We start from the raw sequence: 23918 nt of genomic DNA, 5'->3' as shown, positions 1-23918 counted from the left end.
GAAATAATTTTATTCAATTTTCCCATTTGTCGCATTCTCAAAATAATTTGACAATAATATCATTCGCAATTAAAATACTGTTACGAATTTTGTATCGAGTTAGATATTTTTAATAGAATTATAATTAAAATTGTTGTAAAATTGTTCCCGTTCAATGTAGGTCGACACTGTTAAGAGAAAGCTTTGTTGGAAAAGTAAAAAATGAAGGAGCACGTGCATTTAACATTGTGTAAATGGCTATTTCAGTAATTTGTATGAAGAAGTGTATTGAAATTGAATAAATATAACTGATCACTATGTTAGCTGTAACCGTAATTCCATCCTCTTATTGCTTTCCAGTAATTTCCAGAAGCAAATAGTACAAGAATAAATGGCGGAGAGAGAGCGTTTATGTCAGTTGCTTAGTTATTGTTGTTGCGAGTTGATTAGTTCTGTGTGAACTGAGTTTCAATCAGTGTTAGTGATTTAGTTCTGTGTTTCAATCAGCTTCGTTTTAGATACCCTTGCATTGCGTAGTATTTTTAACTACTGATTATACTGCGTGATGTTGTGAATACTTGTATGAATATCTCTGAGGAAAATTCCAGCGTTCTAGTATAACTCTTTTAATAGGAATAAATTTTATTAATCTATTATCGGACTTGTGCATTCAATCTAACACGAGCCTGTCCGCACGCAACAATATTTTAACATAGATCTAAAATTTAATTATGATTTATTAAATTTTAATAACCTTCTCAACTGAAATGTTTGAAATTTGTAGTCCAAAGGGGCAATTTGCCCAGAAGGATTATTAATTTCGTTTTGGCATTTTGCGTCGATTCACGATAAGCGTTGTTTTACATTTCAGATAATTGCCATCAAATATTATCGCCCTGTATTACATTTAGAGAAGTTAAATAATGAAGAATATGCATGAATATATGTATGTTTATCGCATTGTGATAAAACAACGGTACCTAGAGCCACCCCAATTTGCATAACGTAATCTCCCATACAATACGGGCATGTGGAAGCCCTAATTTGAATTTGAAATTTATTATCGACTTTATATTTTTTAACACTTTAACGATTTTTTTATGAACAAACTAAAGGATTTCAAAGCGAGTAATGGCAACACTGTATGGAAAAAGACATTTTTATCTCCAGCGCACAAGACTCTGTATCGGAAATTCTAAAGATATGCTTATTTTAAAATTAATTTGCGATTTTGCTGTTGAACTGAATTTTATAGTTTGGGTACGTAGAACATGATATTTAATAAATAAAGGTAACACATAAAATGTTAAAAAAATGCTCCTTTTGAACGTAATTTAAATTCTGAAATGTTTCAGATTTTAATTTTTTTTAATATTAATTCTTTTCAAACTATCTTTCAAGTTAAAAATACAATATATATTACATGTATTTATTTAAATAGGCTTTCAAAGTAAAAAAAAAAAAAATGTTATACAGGAATTGAACTGATATAAATGACGTGAAACTTTAGGCTAGGATGGTGAATCAAAGATTTTGTAGGCTGTTAAGAGGTTATCCCCTTTCCCAAGAAGGCTCAGACGATATAGTGGTAGGCGAACGTACTACTGTACCCAAGGGCTCGGCTTCGAATCCCGGAAACTGGCATGATTCCTTAAGCTGGTAAGCGTTTTGGAGCAATCCATTTGCGTTCCAAGCAATAACAGTGAGAGGCATATTTTTACTAACCTGATACATTATTATGAATTTCATTTACAATTTCATACAATATAAAAAGTTTATCAACTGGATGACATATAATTCTTTTAGTTTTGGTAAATAATTTTTAACACATTGTTCACTAGTCTAATATTATTGATTCCTAGTATATTATTGAATTCAGATTATTTCTCGTAAAGCCATTTTATGACGCCGCTAAGGAGTGCCAACATATGGACATTTTCAACCTATTTCACTATGAAATTTTACACGAGGACAGGCACCTCCGTCCATATGCCGCTTTTCTACTCAGTGGAAACCAGGATTTTCCAACATAATTTGTGTTTTTAAGTATGTAGTACTCTGAAAAACTTATTTGACTTGTAAATAATGATGTTTAGAAATCTTAGCCGGATGATCATGTGACACACACAGCCACGCCCACAAGATATTACTTATATTTTTCCTGTATATACTATTTTACTTTTTGGAATCGTATTTTATTTTCTGCATTTATGACTGCAACACACACCTTTTATGAACTGATTTAGTACTATTTTATGTATAACTATTGTAAAACTTCAGATTTACAGCGCGACGATGCCTGGATACATCATCGCCAACCAGATGTCTTATCGCTCATCACGTGACATTGGTCACACCCCCTGCATCTTGCATCTGCTATCCTGTCTCCACGAGAACTACATTCGGCATTTCCTTACCTGCAGCGCTCCTAGAAGCACCAAAGTTCGATAGCCGGAACACAACCTGCGATTTCGCAGGTTAATCGCGGCAAATAAAGCAGTTGGAGTTTGTTTGTTGGAGTTTTTCTCATAAAGCCTAAAAATTCAGAGCCTTGTGACTTCTCCTGAGTACTATGCATAACATTTTCATGTGATTTCAGATTTTTCAAAGCATTATTGAGATTACATAACTTAATACTCGTATTTTCAGTAGCCTTTGAGGGCTCGTTTTGTGCAGCAGAAGCCGAATTTTGGGTATTCGAATTGAGATTTTCATTAAACATACGCGCCTGATTTTTTGCCATATTTGCAAATGAAATGCCCTTTTTTTGACTGTGCTGTCCCCCCCCCCCTTTTTTTTTTTTTTTTTTTTGAGAATTATGTCTAGTCCTAGGGAATTTCTCACATCCACGGTATGAGGCCACGTGACTTTTTTATACAGTTCGCACACTTTGGCTCTTCCATCCTTCCTTTGGTAAGACTGACTGATATTTTAAACCTGCTACCTTGCGGCAAAAGCAAGGATTATTAGAACCTTTCAAACTTTTATGTAACCACCATACCGTACTCGTACTCTAAGGAAAAATTTGCCGACCTCACCAGCAAATACCTTTATTAAACAAAACATTTTTACAAAACAGAATAAATTACATCAATTACAATTTCTCTTTTTATATACAAATAATACAAAGAAATAATTCATACATAACAATTCATCTTGAATTTACTTAAATTAATATTTATAAAATAAACATAAAATAATTTACAATAGATTATTTGTACACATATTATTTCTTCTATTATAACAATAATAAATAAGTTACAGTGACTGCTCAAATATAACATTTTCAAACTCAGTAATAATTTTCATAATTTCTATTATTCCTTTTTTAAATATTTCAATTTGAAATATTTTTACAATATCTTTTTCTCTATTTAAACATGGTAAGAATTTTAACCACTTATTTTTCAACAGGTCACATAAAATTACATGCTAAACATCAGCTTCTTGTTCGCCACATAGACACTTCAAATATTTAATATTAAATCTACTATAATACAATGGTACATGTGTATGATTTGTTAAAAATTGGGCCAAAAAACCCATTACCAATACACCTCTTTTTATTAACTTTTTTAAAGAATCTATAGGTATACCTTCCTTTTGAATCTTTATCCCAGAATTCCTTTGGTAAGCCAATCCATTGTTTTATGATCAAGTGAGCATTTTATGCAGCGTGGAGCAAAGAGATAATTTTCCGAAGAATGGTGCCACTTTTGGCAATTATAGTACTGTGGCATCTGGTTCTCGGATACGTATTTTTCAACTGTGACAACAAAGAGTAGTAGATTTGAAACATGAAATATTTCTTCGGCTATGCCATTCTTGATAACCTGGACTAAGAAGAGCGGTGGTTTGGTGGTGGACTAAGAAGAGCGGTGGTTTGGTGGTGGACTAAGAAGAGCTGTGGGTGCTTTGGTTCGTCGTCTTGTGAGCTGAGTGTCTTTGCTTATTCGAAATCCTTTGGCAGTTTTGCTGTTGAACTGAATTTTATGGTTTAAGCTCGAAGAACTTGGTATTTAATAAATAAAGGTAAGGCATAAAATGTTTAAAAAACGCTCCTTTGGACGTAATTTAAAATCTGAAACATTTTAGATTTTTTTGTTTATTTTTGTTTATTTTTTACTAAATGCATTCGGCATAGTTAATGAAAAGTAAATTTCTACTACCAGAATATTTCAATCTGGTTTTTCCTCAAAAACAGAATTATTCGTATATTCAATAGTTGTTAGCATTAACCTAATTATCGATTGCATTTGGCCTCACGTAGCATCATTACGCTGTCAATGGTTATTTCGATAAAATTAATCAAATGACATTGCTAAACAACGAGAAATATATTGTCAAAAGTAGCAGCACACTACAATTCACTTAACGTAAAAATAGCGAGAAACATGTAGTTAAGTACACTTTGTACACGCCCCACCAGCGGCCGAGCGGTAAAAGTCGCTGAACACTGGTAGTTCGGTCCGAGGTTCGAATCCCGCGAACGGGCTGGCTGCATGGGTGTTTTCGTGGTTTTCCCCATGTGTAACGTGTATACGAGCCAGTTTCCCTTAGAAAGTCCTCCACGAAGGCATCCCTCCTCTTAGGCAGATAGCCCTCGAGGCTTTGCCCTAATTACACACACACAGAAAAAAGGTGTATCTCACCCTGGTTCTACTGGGCCAATTGCCAAAATTTAACTCGCGTTTTTCATGTTCATCCCCCACGCCGAAAGCGCGACTTGGATATAGTATATGTTATTTATATACAGCATTTTGTATCAGAATACTAACGTAGAGTATTCTGACACAAAATCGGATTTTTCCTGAAGTAATAGACTTGTTACCCGCAAGGTTTAAAAATCCGGCTTAGGCATCTGTAGGATGCCTAGGCATTGTATAATGCCTAAAACTAGTCAGCAATGTATGAACCGATTCATATGTCATACATTTCTTAGGCGTTCTATAGAATGTCAATTGAGAAACCGGTAAATTACGAAATACATTTCCGATTCGTTTCGAAAAACCGAAACTACTTACCGGAAGTTAATAAATGATGTAAATAAGTCAAAATGACTACAAAGAAGGAACCATGGAACTACTTGCTGCTGAATCGCTAGGATGTGATGTTTGTGAAAAACAAAAGTAGATTCATTTATCCAGTTAAAGGAAGTATCAGTACTGTAAAGTATGCGTCATCGCGGAAGCTGAGTTATTTCCCATAATTCATGAAAATTCGTTTGAGTACTGGATACGGACGACGTGACAGAATGTTGTAAGAACTTTCAACCAAGTACAAAAAACGTTACACTTAATGATATTGAACTGTATAAGCATCTATGTGAGCTTTGCCAGAAAAACAAAAAGGTAAAGAGGGCACTGATGTCAAACTTATGACTCTGAATTTAATTCTCGTTGTCATGTATATCTTACCAATTCCCAGATCTGTATCTTTTCAAGAAGGAAATTTATGTTTTATAGATATTACAGTAAAGGTTGCTTTCAAGGTTCTAATTCAGGACCGCTATTGTGGAATATTCTTTGTGACTCAATGTTTGAATTACCTGTTAAAGAAAATGATAAGTTACAAGTCTATATCATAATCATAATCATTGTTTCCGCAAGTGGTAGACATATTTTAGATACAGGCATTGATCATACCTTAGAATTGATTAGTAACTGGTCGAGAAAAGTTTAATTAAAATTTGATTATAAGAAATGTGCTATAATGGAAATAGCTAAGAAGGGTAAAATGATTACTCTTCCGAGAGGTCGGCTTGAGGGGCATTCTCTAAAATGTGTTCGAGAAATTGAATACCCTGGGATTTTGATCGACGACCAAATGACTTTTATTCCTCACCTCAGAAGAATTAAGGTACAGTAATCTACTACTATTTTAAATAATCTTTATTCTTTATCTTATTCTTTATTATTTTATCTTGCTATAAATTTATTAAATAGCAAGATAAAGAAAATCTTTTACATAAGAGGAATTGAAAGGAAAATTTTGTACGCAATGGCTGCTTGGTACAAAAATAATGTAAGAATTAACAATATGTTGGTCCAAATTCAAAGACTAGCAATGTTAATTATAACCAAATGTTTTCGAACAGTGTCTAATGCTTGTCTCTTCACATTAAGTGAGCCAATCTATTTGTTTGCTCAAAATGATTATATTTTACTTTATTTAATTTGAAGCATGGTCAAAGTATAGACTATTCCTAAGACTATACTAAAGATTTGTCAGTTGATATCTCAGATATTGAGATTCCCAAATTAGTTAATGTTTATCATCCTGCATTATATAAAGATAATTTTTGGGACAAGAAAAATCCCATTCGTGAAGGTTACGAAATGGTTACGGATGGTTCTAAGTTAGAAGAAAGAGCGGGTTGCTCTTTGTTGCTATTTCAAATGGAGAACTAAGTGTTAATAAAAAATACCGTTTAAGTGATAATTCTACTGATTTTCAGTCAGAAGTGTTTGCCATTCTATGATCTTTGGAATGGATTTTAGGAAAATTTTCTAATGAAGATGTTGATACTTTCTCTGATAGTCAAAGTGCAATTCAAGCTCTATAGTATCTGGAAAATCATATATTAAATTAGTTTCTGAAGCTCATGCATTACTTATAGAAAATTTGAAGATAAGAAAAATTAATCTTCATTGGATTAGACGTGAGGTCATATTGGCCACGAAGGAAACGAACTAGCTGATTTATATGCAACAGGCTACAAGTGTGTATTGTGAATACGGCAAAGCGCACGAGGGCTATCTGTCTAAGGGGAGGGATGCCTTCGTGGAGGACTTTCTAAGGGAAACTGGGGACACACATGGGACCACTTACACATGGGGAAAACCACGAAAACGCCCATGCAGCCAGCCCGTTCGTGGGATTCGAACCTCGGACCGAACTACCAGTGTTCAGCGATTTTACCGCTCGGCCGCTGGTGGGCTAGGCTAGAAGGAAACATCAAGTTAATGTTTTTCTTCCTATTTATTTCGTTACTTTTAAAAATATAATAAAGAATAAAATTTTGGTGATTTGGCAGGATAATTGGGATAATGATTCAAAAGGAATCTAATAAAAAGAGATGTATTGGAAATGGGTATTTCACCCAGTTCCTAACAAATTCACGCTCATGTACTTGCATACTACAATAGGTTCAATATAAAATTTATTAATTGCAAATGTGGTGAACATGATTCTGATGTGGAACATGTTATAAATTGCGATTTATTTAAAAATAAATAGTTTAAGTTTTTACCAAGATTGTGTTATGAATTCTGATATTGTGAAAACATTTAGACAAAAAATCTAAAAAAGGATTTACAGAAATAATGAAAATTATAACTGATTTTGAAGAAGGTATTCTTATACGGTCTCTGTAGAAAATATTGATTGTATAAAATTAATTACTTTGTGCAAATAATCTATTGTATATTTAAATTATTATGTATATATTGTATATATTGTTATCCATAGATTGGATTTTATTGCATTGTTACTTTTATGTATTATGTTTTTGTAATCGAGATGATTGCAATATGAAATTTTTGTTTGTAATAATTTTAGTTTAAATAAAGATATTTGTTGGTAAGGTCGGAAAATCTTCTGTTAAAGGACGAGTACGGTATGGTGGTTTTGTAGTTTGAAAGGTTCTAATAATCCCTGCATTTGCCGTAAGGTTGCAGTTTAAAAGACTAGTCTTAGTCTTACCGATTCCCAGTTAAGCCAGATAGAAAATACAAATTTACTATGTTGTATCAAGATCACCTCAATATTTTTTTTACATATTTGCAATGACAGTTTCTTAAAGGCATTCCTTCAATAATTTTCCAAACTAGCAATTGTATTTTTGAGGAATGAACGTCTTTTAAATAATAGTTTTATCATGACCTATTTTTCATACATTACCTAACGAGCATTTGTCATTCTACAGAGTGCATAGGTATTATATACAATGCCTAGGGAAAGTGTGTAATAATTCTTATATTTCATATTTTGCTTAAAAACGTCCGGCCTTGTATAGAATGCCTAGGCATTGTATAGAAGAAGCCCGGCGTTTCATACTTTACTAGTAACATAGCTATTTTTTTGCCACATTTCGATTCTATGACTCAAATCATGACAAAATGCCAAGTTTTCTAAAAATCGCACAAGTAGTTTTTATAAAATTAGGTGTCAAAATTTTGGCTCCTAAGTGCTGATTTAATTCGGTATATATTGTTACGGTTTTTTTTTCTGACACCAATTGTTACGTTATTTTCTTCCTTCACGTTCGTACGGGTTTCGTGTGGATTTGGAGTGAATAACGACGACACTTGATGATGAAGTATCGAAACACACTTTATTTACCAATATCAATCAGGACAGTTCCAAAATACTTTTACAGTCGTCGAAGATCTACTATAAACATGCTGGAACAATCAGCGACACAGCCTTCACACTGTCAGGCAATAACGTTGGAGACAAGTTCACTGCAAAGCACCAGAGTACAGCTCCCGACTCTGCTTGATCGTTCTCGGAACTCCACGCACTCTCGAGACTCTCCTTGCTACAACTCGCGGTGCACATCAAGACACACAGAGCACAGCTCCCGACTCTTCGGTTAATTCGTTCCCGAAGCTTAACACGCTCTCTCGATGATGCATTAACCGCGATACACAAAAAGACTCTTCTTCGATGCACTCGACGACCCACTCGGCACTCGCTGGCCTGCTGTACGTGCTGAGACGATCAACTCGATCGTCTCCGCACGAACTAACTAGATGAGACACATTATCTCGCCCTCTAGACGAGGCACACACTAACTCGCACTGCGGACCAACAGGATTTATATAGCTTTCGGCTTGTGTTTGAGAACATTCTGGGCTAAACCGGTAAAAATTCGTTCCGGAAGGTTCTCCATCCGTCCATGGCATATCGCCAATTTTGTCGCCAAATATGTCAACCCTGCCTTCCTTGCTGTTTTATGGCAACCCTAAAACTGCTTTGCGGGGAAGCCATCTTACCGCGCCTGTGCATTTCGTAACAATATTTATTAATATCTTTTTTTCTACTAAACTTACGTCATTCTTGCTTTCACAGTTTGAAATTTAGGTTCAGTTCAAATCAAATTCATAGATATTTCTTGATTTATTTTTTGAAATTTTTTTTGGGTGGGTATTTTCATAAATGTTTCGGAAAAAGTTTTGAATTATAACCTATAAAATGCTTACCATTGCCTTAAAAAAGATGTATACTGCAAAAATTAGATTTTTTTACCAAAAATTTACAAAGGCGTACGTGAATTTATATTTGTGCGTTCTGAAATTTGGCATATTTGTTATAAGTGATGATAACGCAAAGTGTATTTTATTCCTTTTGATAAAATTAGTTGAAAGTAAGAAAGATGCACCTATTTTCCTCTCGTGTTCAATGAAAAAAGAGAAAGGACGAGAGGTTACTATAAATTAAGGATTTCACCAAGTGAATTATTCTTGGCGCAAACTGAAAACAGGTAAATTTTAAAATTTCTTGGTACGTTTCTCGCCAAATTGTACAAAATTTAATATTTGGGCATACTCTGTGTCGTTGAATCAAAATATGGAATAAAATCGTATGCCATTTCAGAAAATGCCCGATTTTTATGTCAAAGTACTTGTGTTAGAAACATGCTATATATAAATCTGATATATATCCTAAGTCGCGCTTTGGAGACATGAAAAACGCAAGCTAAATTTCGTCCCTAGTCCCAGTAGGGCGGGAGATGTGAAACTGCCCCCCCTTCCTTTTTTTGTCTGAAGCATGTACTTTCACGAATTTAAATACCGGAAATAAAAGAGCTTTTTTTTTTATAATCTGCTTGAAATGCTTACATTAAAATAATTTTATGCTACGAGTAATTAATTACATTTTAATTTCGGATTTGTTGCAAATACACTTTTGCTAAGATTTCATTTACTTACAATTTACTTTACATTATTTTTATTACCTTTAAAAGCGAACTTGAGAAACTCACCAAAAATTCAATAAATAGAGCTAATTAATTTAGAATGAGATATTTCTTATTCAAAGCTTGAAGATATATCCACTGCTGACCATTAAAATTGCAACACCATGAAGGAAAGCAAATACAAAAAATATATTTATTGTATATAAACAGTATGGCATACTATACCACATTTCGTCAAGTGTATTAGCTGGAGACAGGTGGTTGGTTGGTTGGTAACGGAGGACGGGGACGCCTGATGTCTAACAGAGGTAAACAGGCATGTGTCCCGCGCCCTCCACTAACCAGGAACAACTCCCTGGGGCCTCAAGAGGCCGCCTCGGGAGCTTTTTAGGATGTTAACAAGATCATTTACATGGCCATACAAGGGCAGATTGCATTCGTTTTACCGTTTTGACATTTGTTGTTGCAATTTGCTGTGGTAATTTTGCACATTCACAATAAAATTCTAATAAAAATACAAATTAAATATACAGATACAAAAATACAGTTACAAAATAATAAGATCAAATTACAGGCTCATAGGGAAAAAAAAATAAAAATAAAAAATAAAAAATAAAAATAAAAAATAAATAAATAAATAAATAAAATAAAATAAAATAAATAAATAAAAATTAAAAAAATTAAGTATTATGCATATACAGAAGAGGAAATGTTAAATACATTTGATTGTACATTATTTGAAAGGTGTCTGTAATAGGGACTTATGTAAATTTTAGGAGTAGACTTATGTGTCTGAGAATGTGGAACTGCATGCTGACTTAGTTAGTGTATCATGTCTTGAGAGTTTTGGTTAATGAGGAGAGCACAAATCTTGGCCCATTCTCTTGAGCTTGTTAATAACTTTGCAAATTGTATTTACTGCCGGTTTGTGCTTTATAAGGAAGCGGTGATAAGCTTCACTATTGTTGATAGGAAGAGGGAGGTGATTTCCTGCTGTCAGATGGCATTCAAAAACATAGTGGTCTGGGGAGCCTTCTGCTCCGCAGGCGCATATGTCCGTGGTTGTTATGCCATGTCTATTGAAGTAGGTCGGGAATGGGCCGTGTCCCGTAATATAAGCCGTAAGAGGAGCTATTGCAATGTTGCGTTCAGTGCTGACTTTCGGGAGGTAGCTGTATGTACGTCTTCCAGTTGTGCAGTGCATCCAGTCTTCCTGCCAAAGATTTAAGCCTTGACCCCGTAATAGCCCTTTGAGGTAGGAAGGAGGGGCTGGGATTGTGATTTTTTCAGCTTCTGAATCAGTGGCTGCTTGCTTGGCCAGGCTATCAGCTGCTTCATTCCCCTCATTTTCTGCATGTGCCTTGATCCATGTTAAGGAGAGATGTTTCTGCGGGTTGCGCTGTAAAAGTTGTTGTAATTTGATGATCAAGGGCGAGGTGTGGTTGTGATTATCTAGTGCTAGAAGCGTTGACATACTGTCAGTGAAAATTTTCGCCCGTTCTATATTATTATTGAAAATGTGATCTACCGCGGTTATAATTGCTTGCACCTCCGCCTGGAACACACTGTTGTTTAAGTCAAGGCGTCCTTTCCATACATGGATGATTCTTCCTTTGTCATAGTGTGCAAAGGCGCTGCCTACTCCATCTTCCTGCTTAGAGCCATCGGTGTATATTTGCGTATCCCTTGAAACTCGCGTCATTGACAGTGGCTGTATCCGTGAGATGTTAATTCTTATTCCTGTGCCTTTACGTGCAGGATGAGTGTGAAGAGTGTTACCTGGGCTTTGAAATTGCAGAGGGCTGTATGTTATGTTGCCAAATGTTGCATCTTTGCGGAGGTATATGAGGGTGGTGTACACTGCCTCTTGTTCTGCCCGTATGTGGAGTGGAATGAGCCCTGCAAGGACTGTCGCTGAGCTGGTGGCTGTGGTGCGGTACGCTTTACAGAGATTCAGGGCGAATGGTCGTTGAAGAGATGTAAGATGTTTGATCTTTCGTCCTCCCATCGGTTGGGCCCATAGGGCAGCAGCATACAAGACTATTTTTTCAGCTACCACATGGTAGAGGATCTTCTGAATATGATGATTCTGACCCCAGTTTTTACCTTGGAAGGCGCGGGCCTTTCTGGCTATAGCTGATGTTTTGTTTTTTAGTTCTTGGATGTGAGGGATCCAGGTTAGTTTTTTATCCCAGATTACACTTAGGTATTTTAGCGTTTGGACAATCTTTATGTTGGCTCCTTGTAGTTTGATGCAGAGGCGGCGCGTTGGATTCGTGCCTGCTTTGGGTATTATTATTGCTGATGACTTTGCGGTAGAGATTGTAAGCTTTAAGTTGCTGCAGATATTGGCGAGGAGGGAGCAGACTTCGGTGCCGTTTTTCTCGAGCTCCGCACGAGTGCGACCTTTGACAAGAAGAGCTGCGTCATCTGCGTAGGCGATGACACTTGTATGTCGTGGCCAGTTTGCATCCAGTACAGAGTTGAATGTTAAATTCCAGAGAATCGGTCCAGCACAAGAGCCTTGGGGACATCCTCTTTCTTGCACTTTGAAGGTAGTGTCATTGTTGATGACTATGAGAAGACTACGATTCTCTAGATAACTACTAAAAACGCTGAAGAGGTTGGATGGACACTGTGCGTCTCGGAGGGCCTGTCTTATCGCTGGCCACCAGAGTGTGTCAAACGCACTCTGGAGGTCAATGGATATGAAAGCTGTATGGAAACCTGTGGTGCTATTGCGTTGAATTGTTTCACGAATTTTGCAGAGGGCATGCGTAGTGGACAGAACAGTGCCAAAGCCATACTGCCTGGGGCTGAGATTATTGTTGCTATGGAGATGATATTTTAGTCTGTTAACAATTAATTTCTCGTAAATTTTGCCCAGGGTTGGCAAAAGGCATATCGGGCAAAAGAGCGCGGGTCTTGCGGGCTTTTATTCTTTTTCAGGAATAGGACAACTTGTCCTTTCTTGAATGCCTGCGGGAATATTTGGTTGTCAAACAGTTGGTTAAAGAATTTGTAGAAGAAGGAGGGACGTGCTTTGTAGGCAACTTTGATGATGCTATAGTCCAAGCCGTCTGGACCGGGGGCCTTTTTCAGGGGTAGGTGTTGGAAAATTTGCTTGACTTCCTTGTCACTAAATGGTATATCATGTGGAGTCGGTGGGATGTTGGTATTCATGCGAACAATTTTCTGTGCTGGCGTATCTTCCTCCGCGTTGTCTGTGGGGAAGACTTCGTTAAGGATTGTGGTGGCTGTATTTTGTACTGGATTGTCGTTGCTTGTATTTGGTGGCTGCATGAAGATTTGAGCTGGCTGATATATTTTACTTGAGGCTAGCTTGTGGAGGATTCCATACGGATTGCTGTTTTCGGTGCAAAATTTCCTCCAACTGGTAATTTTGGCCGCTAGTATGTTGTTTTTGTAAAGAGCTCGCTCCTTGCGGAATGTCGCCAATAGTTGGATTTTTCTGTCTTCATTGGTGGTGGAACGTATGCGGCGTCTGATAGCTCTGCATTTTTGCCGTTGTTGTCTGAGCTCTTTCGTCCACCACTTAACTCCTTGTATTTTCTTCGCTGCGCGTGTGGGGAGTAGTTCACTACAGGCTGCTTTAAGGTTTTCAAGTAGTCGGTCTGTGAAAATCTCCATGCCTTCTGGGCTGTTGTGAAGCGCAAGGTTGTTTTCCTCATTACCTAAGATGCGTGTGAAGGAGCGACTGAGGGGGCGGATCTTGTTGCCTGGAAGCCTGTACCTACGTAGGACTGTGATTTTCGTGTCACAGTTTATGAGAAAGTGAAGGTATTTGTGATCGGAGCAGCTCTCATCATCGACCACAGTCCAGTCTTGCACTAGGTTTGCGATGCTGCTTGAACAGAGGGTGAGATCTGGCCAGCCCACATGATAGGTATTATCAAATGTAGGTGGGGAATCGGATGTATTTAATAGATGAATGTTATTGGCTGCCAGAAAGTCCTCAAGCTCCTGTCCCTTCGTCGTAGTATCTGCATATCCCCATATGGTGTTATGCGCATTAAAATCACCACTAAGATGCAGAGGGGTTGAAGGGCATCGTTGTATGGTGTCAAGAATGTATGAGGTGGTGCCAGTGATACTGTCCGTTGGGGAAGAGTAAATTGAAGCTATTATGTACTGTGCGTTATTGAATGCTAGTAAGATGGCAACGAAGTCTCGTTCTTGCTTGATGACTATTGGAGACCAGGATGGGTTGGTGCATGCTATTGCGGCTCTGGGGGATTTTTCGTTAGTTTCTGCTTTACGCTGATAAACTTTCCACGATATGGGAAGGCTTGCTACTTGACCCTCTCTACAATAAGGTTCCTGTATCAGGAGTAGATCTGCATCGTAGGATGTTGCATGAGCGACTGCTTGAGATGTCGCTGCCTGCGCTCTTTGTAGATTAATCTGGACGCATTTTATGGGGCTAAATGTTACTTGGTTGTTGTGGTCTGTAGGCATAGATTGATGGATGTCTGCAGTGCTATTACTCATAGGTTGTGCTGCATTTGATTCTTTCAACGCACCTGCTGTAGGTGGGACAGGAGATGTCATAGGCGGGGTGGGCGCAGGATATTTTGTAATTACTTCTGTAGTTATAATCTGCACAGTTGATGCAGGTGGCCGTCCCGGATTTGCAGTTCTTGACGTTGTGGCTTCCGGAGCAGTACGCACAGTAGACTTTGTTCTTGCAGTCTTGCTGCGTGTGCCCGAATTCCTGGCACTGGAAGCATCGTCTGGTGTTGAAGAATTCAGCAATGCGGTGCACTCTCCAGCCAAGATACAATCTGGGGTATTGCATGATGCGGTGGAAGGCTGATGGCTGACATTCCAGCACCCATTTGACGCCATTTGCTTTATCTTTTAGCCGGTATAAGACTTTTGTAGTGCTGCTGGTAAGGTTGTGTTCAGAGCCTAGTGCCCGTTCAATGTCCTCCTTGGTGACGTCTAGTTTTACGTCGTGGATTGCGACTCTAGGTAGTATGACTGCTGGCAGTTTTGTTTTGGCAAATTGTTTGCCTTGCGTGCTTTCTAGTGTCTTTGTGAGGTGGGTGAGATCCTCTTTGGTAGCGCAGTCAACAGCAATCCCCTCCTTCTGGATATTTCTAACTGAGTGTATTTTTACACCTAGTGATGGGAGAGGGAATTTGGCGTTCAGGTGTTCCTTTAGTACTTTCCTTGTGGCGTTCGAGTCTTCTGTCTTCTTTTGCGTAAATAAGAAGTGTGTGTTTCGTAGAATGTGATGCCACTTGCGCGTAGGAACGCTCGATAACCGGAGCTGCTGCTGGGTGTATTGTTGGTTGAGGTGGAGAGTAGGAAAGTCCTGAATCAGTATTAACACCTGTGTTGGTTTTAGCTGGAGGTGGAGTGGCAGCAGGTCCTCTGGTGGGTAGAGTCCGGAAGGCCTCTAAAATGGCCAATAGTTTCTTTCTTTGCTCTGTCGGTAACAGGTACTTGTTATTTTTTGTACTGGTGCCAGTGTCTTTGGCTTTCTCGTAGAGTGTATTAATCTTTTGTTCGTAATTAAGACTTTCAGTTAATACGATTGTTGCTGCGTCGAATTTGCAAAGGCGCACTGACGCTTCTGCATCAGGCATAGTGCTGGTTTGTGCTGGAAGGAATATGGGTGATGATGAAGTTGAGTATAGCAATCAAGGGGTATTTTGGTGTATTTACCAGTGTAGAAATGCCGCTAGATAAGTTGTATAAGTATACATAAGCACTGGTCATACACTGCTCGATCAGGAAAGTGGGAATACTCTGCTCAATCTGGGAAAGTGACAAGTAATGCAAGTAATACTCTGCTCAATCAAATATGACAGGTAACACACTGATCAATTAAAACAGTAGCAGTAGAGCTGTACACTTCTTAATTAGTAAAGATCAATTAAAAGTCTATGGGCCGTATAATAAAGGTATAGAACATGATATCACACAGAATACAAGCACTGAAACTATTCTCTGTATAAAAATTAATTCAATCAAATTATTATTATTAGCTAGAAGTATATAACACAAAATATCAGCATAAATACTTAATTAGCTAAAATATTGTAAGCCAGAATTATATAATTATACAACACATTAGGGGGAAAACTTGATTAATTAAATTTTTGTAAGCTAGAAATACATTACACAAGATACTAGCCCTTACTGATATATAAACACTCACAGATATAAGTATGGTAAAATGTATAAAACAGGAAAATATACAAGATACGATCACTGAATCAAATATGACTGAATTAAATATGACAAATACTCTGCTCAATCAAATATGACAGGTAACACACTGCTCAATTAATAAAGTAGCAGTAGCGCTGTACACTGCTTAATTAGTAAAGATCAATGAAAAAGTCTATGGGCCGCATAATAAAGGTATAGAACATGATATCACACAGAATATAAGCGCTGAAACTATTCTCTGTATAAAAACTAAATCAATTAAATTATTATTATTAGCTAGAAGTATATAACACAAAATATCAGCATAAATACTTAATTAGTTAAATTATTGTAAGCCATAGTTATATAACGCACAGCTAGAAATATAATACACCACATACCAGCATTTACTGATATATAAACACTCACAAATATAAGTATAGTTAAATGTATAAAACAGAAAAATATACAAGATACGATCACTGAAACGAATCCTTGCAAAACTGCTAATATTTAGGAGGGTGGTATACAGGATTAAGGAATGAATACGCAGCTAATTTACCAGCTCCTAATTGAACGCACAAAATCATAAGTTTTAAACAGCTATTATTACCCTGATGCTATTTAGGTGACTGCTATTGTGTAAATGTAATGCAATCTTAATTATTGCTCGTAGGATTATCGGATATTTTGTTTACCGGATAATTAAAACAATCCTACCCTGATTGCAGGGCTTCTTCTGCGCTTCCTTTGTTCTCTATGAAGTAAACACAATAATATTTATTAAGCACTAATAGTGCTGAGTACTACACACACACGCTGTAGAACACTGTATTCGCACAACACTATCATTGTATCACAAATTAGCTCACACTACTACGTTAATTGTTGGTTTCAGCTGAGAAAACCGAAGTTTCTGATTCGTACTGCTATGTCACACTGCTATGTGAATTGCTCTTTTCAGCTGGGAAATCCTTGGTCGTTTATCTTCTATGTATTTCATCTGTTGAATTAGGTAATCCAAAAGCGAAGGCACAACACAATTAGAACAGATCACTATAACGCACTAATGAGCACTACACTGTAAGAACGTAAGAACTGATGTCAACACACTCACCATGATACACACAACGCTGTGAGAACTGATGTAACACACTAAGATGAATAATTAAGCTTTTAAAAAAAAAAAAAAAAAAAGTCGTAATTTGCGAACCACTAGTCAGAATATCATCAGATAAAGAAACTTGGATCCGTCTCGATGAGCAGAGATCAAAAATGCTAGCCCTCTCTTGGTACACTAATTAGTTCTACCATAAACACTGTGTATGAAAACGCCCACTTTTCTATTTTTGAAGCATTCTTTGCGGTCACTCCTTAGCGAATTCCGTTGGGGAGGGGGAGACGAGTGCAACGGCCTTTTGCTCAAGGTCAGAGTTCACAATCGCATTCCACACCGTGTGTAAAATCGCAAATTTAATAATATTAAATTCCCTAATTAATAGAACGACTTGAGCTTGGTCTTAAAATGCTCCTGGAAAGCTTACACATCCGATGGTAAAAGTTGCTTGAAGATCCAATGAGCGGCGGCTCATATAGAACGGTGGAAAGTTGTAGCTTGCGTAATTACAATACTTTTGCCATTTCAGAGTTTTGAACAATCTGAAAATTCATAAATCATTTTCTATCAATCTCTCTATCACAAATCTGGTATCTTTGTAATCCTTAGATCTTCCTCTTAACGATAATGCGAAATTTGTATGCTTTAGCACAATATTTCTGCAAGATGAGCAGGCAATAAGCGGAGCGATAAAAACGCGTGCGTCTCCTCAGAAGGTTGAGGGGTCTCGCTGGAGACAGGTGAGTGAGTGACGGAGGACGTGGGCACCATCCCTCTACCGTTACGGTTAATTGGTATGAGCACCACGCCCGCCCTTATCTAGAATGACATAATTAGGTACTTGGGTTATCGCTACCCATTCAGACTTGCATGGTACATATTGCCATACTCTGACTTGCACGCCTTTTACACATGCCGTACCATATTCGGACTTGCTTATTCATACTTGCATGGTGCATTTACATTCATATTGCATGGTACATATTTCACACATTTCATATTACACATTACATTTACTGGGAAATTGAATATGACTTATGTTTAAGGTTCTTTGCATCCGTAAGGTTCAATATTTACGTTAATTATACATGATTAGATACTTAGATTAACTCTATGCATTCATTATTATTTACAGACTTGCATGGTACATATTACACACAGAGAGATTGATTAATACTTATGTTAAAGGTACTTTACATCTTAGGTATTTAGGTTAACACATAGTTTAACACTACGCATTCATTATTGTTTACAGGTTTGCATGGTGCATATTATATACATTACATAGTACAGCTTATATTTACTGAGAAAACTTGCATTGTACATAGTTCACGCATTACATAATACAAATTACATTTCTAAGAATTTAATTATTAATTAATAATATTAATTAATACTTGCATGGTACATATCATACATATCATACACATTTCATAGTGCAGTTTACATTTACTGACAGATTGATTAATACTTTTGTTTAGGGTACTTAATATTTATGTTTAAGGTACTTTACACCTCTTTGATTCAATTCTTACTATAAATATGTATAGTTTGGTTCTTAGGTTAGCACATAGGTTGGCTTTACGCATTAATTATTATTTACAGTTTGCATAGTACATATTACACACATTGGTACATATTACACACATTAAATAGTGCATGCTAATTAATTAGAATGGTACATATTATACACATTAAATAGTACTGTGAATATTGACATGGTACATATTACACACAATTACTGAGACATGGGGTATATTTGCATGGTACATATTACACACATTTACAATTTACAATTAAAAAAAAAATACAATTGCTGAGAAAATTAGCATGTTACATATTACAATAATATTAACATGGTACATGTTGCACACATTAAATAGTACAGATTACAATTACTGAGAAACTTAATAGTACTTAATTTCGTTATGTTCAGACTTGCAGAATTGCATTTACCTATTACCATATTCTGACTTGCATGACTATTATATGTTCTATACCCTATTCAAACTTGCTTGATGCATATACATTCATATTGCATGGTACATATTCTCACACGTTACATACTATATATTGCATTTACTCAGAAATTGTTTTTACTTATGTTTATGGTACGTTGCATCCGCAAGGTTCAATATTTTAATATTAATTAAACATAATTATGCATTCATTATTGTTTACAGACTTGCATGGTACATAGTACACACATTACATAATATTGATTACATTTACTAAGAAATTAATTAATAGTTTATGATATTAATTAATACTTGCATGGTGCATATTACTTGCTTATTATAGTACAGTTTACATTTATTGAGTGATTGATGAATACTTGTCTTTAAAGTACTTAATACGTTCAGACTTGCAAATCCAGGCTTGTATGATACATAAACATTCATATTGCATGGTATATATTTTACACATTACATACTATATATTGCGTTTACCTGGAAATTGAATATAACTTATGTTTAAGGTACGTTGCATCCGTTGAGTTCATATTTACGTAATCATACTTAATTAGGTACTTAGGTTAACATTATGCATTCATTATTATTTACAGACTTGCATGATAGATAGTACATACATTACATAAGACTGATTATATTTACTAAGAAGTTCATTAATAGTTAATAATATTAATTGATACTTGCATGGTACATATAACACACATTTCATAGTACATTAAACATTTAGTGAGAGATTGCATAGTGCTTAAGTTTAAGTGCTGAGAGTGTTAGCATGGTACATATTACACACAATTACTGAGACATGGTACATATTACACATAATTACTGAGACATGGTACATATTACACATAATTACTGAGACATGGTACATATTACACACATTTACAGATTACAATTACTTAGAATATTAGCATGGTACATATTACACGCATTTACAGTTTACAATTACTTAGTATATTAGCATGGTACATAATATAATAATATTAGCATGGTACATATTACTACAATATTAGCATGGTACATATTACACACATTAAATAGTACAGTTTACAATTACTGAAGGATACATTAAGCAGTTTCTTACAATTCTGTGCCAAGTTTTACATAGTGCATATTACAAACATGCATTTCACATACTACACACATTATTATATAATGCAGGTTATATTAATTTGCATGTAATATACATGCAGAAAAGGTCACTATGTTGAAATATTGTAACATTACTAATTGCACAAGGAAAGGTAATCTGCAGATTGGATTGCAGTCTGTATATAAATAGTCTGATGTGAAAAATAGGCATAGTACATGCATAAATTTGTGATTCCTATGTAGTAGTCACTATGCTGCTTGACACCATAAGTTACATTAAGCAGTTTGACACAATTCTGTGCCAAGTGTCATCATTAGCTTTGACATGACGGCAGTGATTTGGCGTATTGTTGGCTTATGCTTAACGAGGAACCTGCAGAAGGCCTGCCTATCCGTTATAGGAATGGCAATATGGTGGTCCTCTGTAAGGGGACATGCAGTGATGTAATGGTCTGCTGTGCCCTCTTCGCCACAGATGCATTCGTCAGTGCTGGTGATAGCGTGTCGATGATAGTACTGTGGGAAGGGGCCATGACCGGATATGTAACGTACCAAGAGGGGACTGGCGATAAGTCTTTGTAAATCTACTTTTGGCTTGAAGTAAAAAGTTCTTCTGCCGGTTAAGCTGTTCGTCCACTCCTGCTGCCATTTATTGCAAACAATTTGCCGTAAGGTCTTTTTTAGATATGAGGTAGGCCATGGGATCTGTACTGTAGATATGTTGTTCCCAGTGGCGGCGTCTTTTGCCAGGCCGTCTGCAAGTTCATTGCCATAAATACCTGTGTGCGCTTTAATCCATTTTATGACGTAATGATTGTGAGCATTTTCACGTAGACTTTTTTGAATGCCTGCTATTTGCGGGGAGGTATGTTCTGAATTGGCAATTGCTTGCATAGAAGACAGGCTATCTGTATGTATTAAGGCTTTGGAGATTTTATTATTCGTTAGATAGCGTATGGCCTCGTGAATGGCGAGTGCTTCACTCTGGAAAACGCTGTTTTCAGTGCTGAGCTGCATCTGCCATTGGTGAAGGGGTTGTTGTTGTTCACTGAGCACGACAAAGGCGCTGCCTACCTTTTCGTCAATACGAGAACCATCTGTGTAGATGGAGATGTAGCCGGATGGTGCCACATATGCTGGGTTCTTCGTGAGGTGAATTCCAATACCCTTGATTGCTGGGTGTATATGAAGTTGGGAGGTCTTATTCTCAAACTGTTCTTGAGAGAAGGTAACGTAATCATAAGTAAGTGAAAGTCTTAACTGATGAACCTGTTGTGTCACCGCTTCTTCTTCTATGCGTAGATGAAGTGGTAGCACTCCTGCCAAGATGTTTAGTGCATCAGTAGATGTTGTCCTGAAGGCTCTTGTAATTGAGAGTAGGAAGGGCCTCTGTAGTGCAGACAGGTGCCGGATTTTCCTTCCCTGCATAGGGAAGGCCCAAATGGCCGCTCCATAGGACACCATCTTCTCGACGACAGTAAGATATAACGCTTTTTGTATGTGAGAATTATTCCCCCAATGAAATCCGCGTTGCATTCTGAAATGCTGTGCTATGATTGCTGTACGCTTCCTTAAATTAAGTATGTGCGGCATCCATGTCAGTTTTTCATCTATGTATAGACCGAGGTATCTCAGGACACGGACAATTTTAATTCGACGATTGTTGATGCGGATTGTCGGTCTTCTAGTCAGTGATCCTCCCTTCTTTGCGATTAGTAGAATTTGACATTTGTGCTCTGCTACTTGGAGTTTTTGTCTGTTGCATTGCTGGTAGAATAGATTGCAAACTTCGTTTGAGTTGGCCTCCAATTCTGCTTTAGTACGTCCTCGGACAAGTAGAGCAACATCGTCTGCATATGCGAATATGGAGGAATGCGTTGGCAGTGTGAATTTTAGGACTGAGTTAAAGGTTGCGTTCCACAAATGGGGGCCTGCACAGGACCCCTGTGGACATCCTCTGGTTTGGGTACGCTTGATAATCCCACTGTCGTGCACTATTAGAAGGCAACGGTCCGTTAGGTAATGTCGCAAAGTAAGGAAAATATTGCGTGGACATTGAACTGTTCTGAGTGCTTCTAAAATTGAGCGCCACCACAGCATATCAAATACACTTTTCAGGTCTATACTGATTAGAGCAGTATGATAGCCGTGGTTGCGATTATCGTGTATAGCTGAATGTATATCGTGGAGTGCATGCAGTGTTGATGACCCTGTTCGAAATCCATATTGCTTGGGGTGTAGATATTGGCCTCTTTCTAAGTGGTGTCGTAAGCGATTCATTAGAAGCTTCTCATATACTTTTCCGAGAGCCGAAAGTAAGCAGATCGGTCGGTACGAGGATGGATCTGAAGGATCGCGATCCTTTTTTAGGAATAATACGACCTGGCCGACCTTGAATGCTTTTGGGAACGTACCTGTTTGTAGCAGCTTATTAAAGAAGGCTATAAAAAGTGGCAAAGATGCTCTTATTGCTGTTTTGATGATTTGATAGCTTATCCCGTCTGGTCCCGGTGCCTTGTTATTGGGAAGGAGTTTCAGGACTTGTAAAACTTCCTGCATGGTGAAGTCTGGATCGTCTGCAGTAGACGGAGTAGATTTGTTACTGCGTAGAGATTTATGATATTCCGAGTCGTCAGACTAAAGACATGGTCCAGGATATTTTCTAGCGTATTTTTGGTGGATTCTTCCGTAATTAGTGATTGCTCTGATGGTATGAATTGAAGACGCACGGGTTTAAAGAGCTTGTTAGTGGCTATTTTGTGGTGCAGCCCGTAAATTCCTTCCGTTTCAGTACAAAATTTTTGCCAGGAATGGATCTTGGCCTTGATTATTAGCCGTTTATATAATGCTCGCTCTCTTTGAAAGATAGGTAGGGTAGTGCTCTGGATTTCATTACGCCGTTCGTGCTTTAATCTGCGTCTGAGCGCACGGCATTTTTTCCGTTGGATGGTGAGCTCTGTGTTCCACCAGTTAGTGGCGTTTAATTTCTTTTTGGATCTTGTTGGTAAGAGCTCTTCGCAGGTGTCATGAAGAATTTTCATGATGTCGTCGGTTAGCGATTCCATATCACTTTGTGTATTGGCATTTTTTAGGACTGGGGTTAGATTGCTTAATCTTTGATCAATTTTCCGAGAGAACTGTCGCTTCTTATTTGATGGCATGTTATAACGTTTAATAATTTCTATTTGTGGTAGGCTATTGAGTTTGAAGGTGATAAATTTGTGGTCTGATAAGCTATCAGCTTCTTCTACCTTCCAGTCCTGCACATGCTGTGCTATAGGCACCGTAGAGAGGGTCAAATCCGGCCAGCCAACAGCAAAAATTCTGTCAAAGGTTGGTGGAGAATCTATGGAATTATGGAGAATGAGATTATGTGTTGATATGAAATCCTCAAGTTGTCTTCCTCTGGTGTCGGTACTGCTGTAGCCCCAGTTAGTATGATGAGCGTTGTAATCTCCAGCTATGATGACGTTTGACAGCTTGGTTCGTTGGAGAACTGACTGTGCTAGTTCAATCGTGGTTTCTAAATCCTCAGCTGGGGAAGCATATTGCGAAATGAGAAGAAGTGAGAAGTTGCTGGCTTGAAGAAGGACTGCACTTAAGTCTCTTTGCTGCTCAATAATCAGAGGAGTCCAGTTAGGTTGACAATATA

General features: G+C 37.3%; 1 protein-coding gene across 2 annotated transcripts in view; it reads left to right on the top strand.

Annotated features, from left to right (window-relative positions):
• LOC118206022 (vascular endothelial growth factor receptor 1-like) overlaps window positions 1–23918 on the top strand; it is a 152675-nt gene that overhangs the window by 24013 nt on the left and 104744 nt on the right. The gene's annotated exons all lie outside the window — the stretch shown is intronic.

This window comes from Stegodyphus dumicola, chromosome 11, assembly GCF_044657685.1.
Source record: "Stegodyphus dumicola isolate Sdum_Otavi_A_Nest chromosome 11, ASM4465768v1".
NCBI lineage: Eukaryota > Metazoa > Arthropoda > Arachnida > Araneae > Eresidae > Stegodyphus > Stegodyphus dumicola.
The sequence above is the reverse complement of the archived record's forward strand: the minus strand, read 5'-3'. Positions and strand labels throughout refer to the sequence as shown.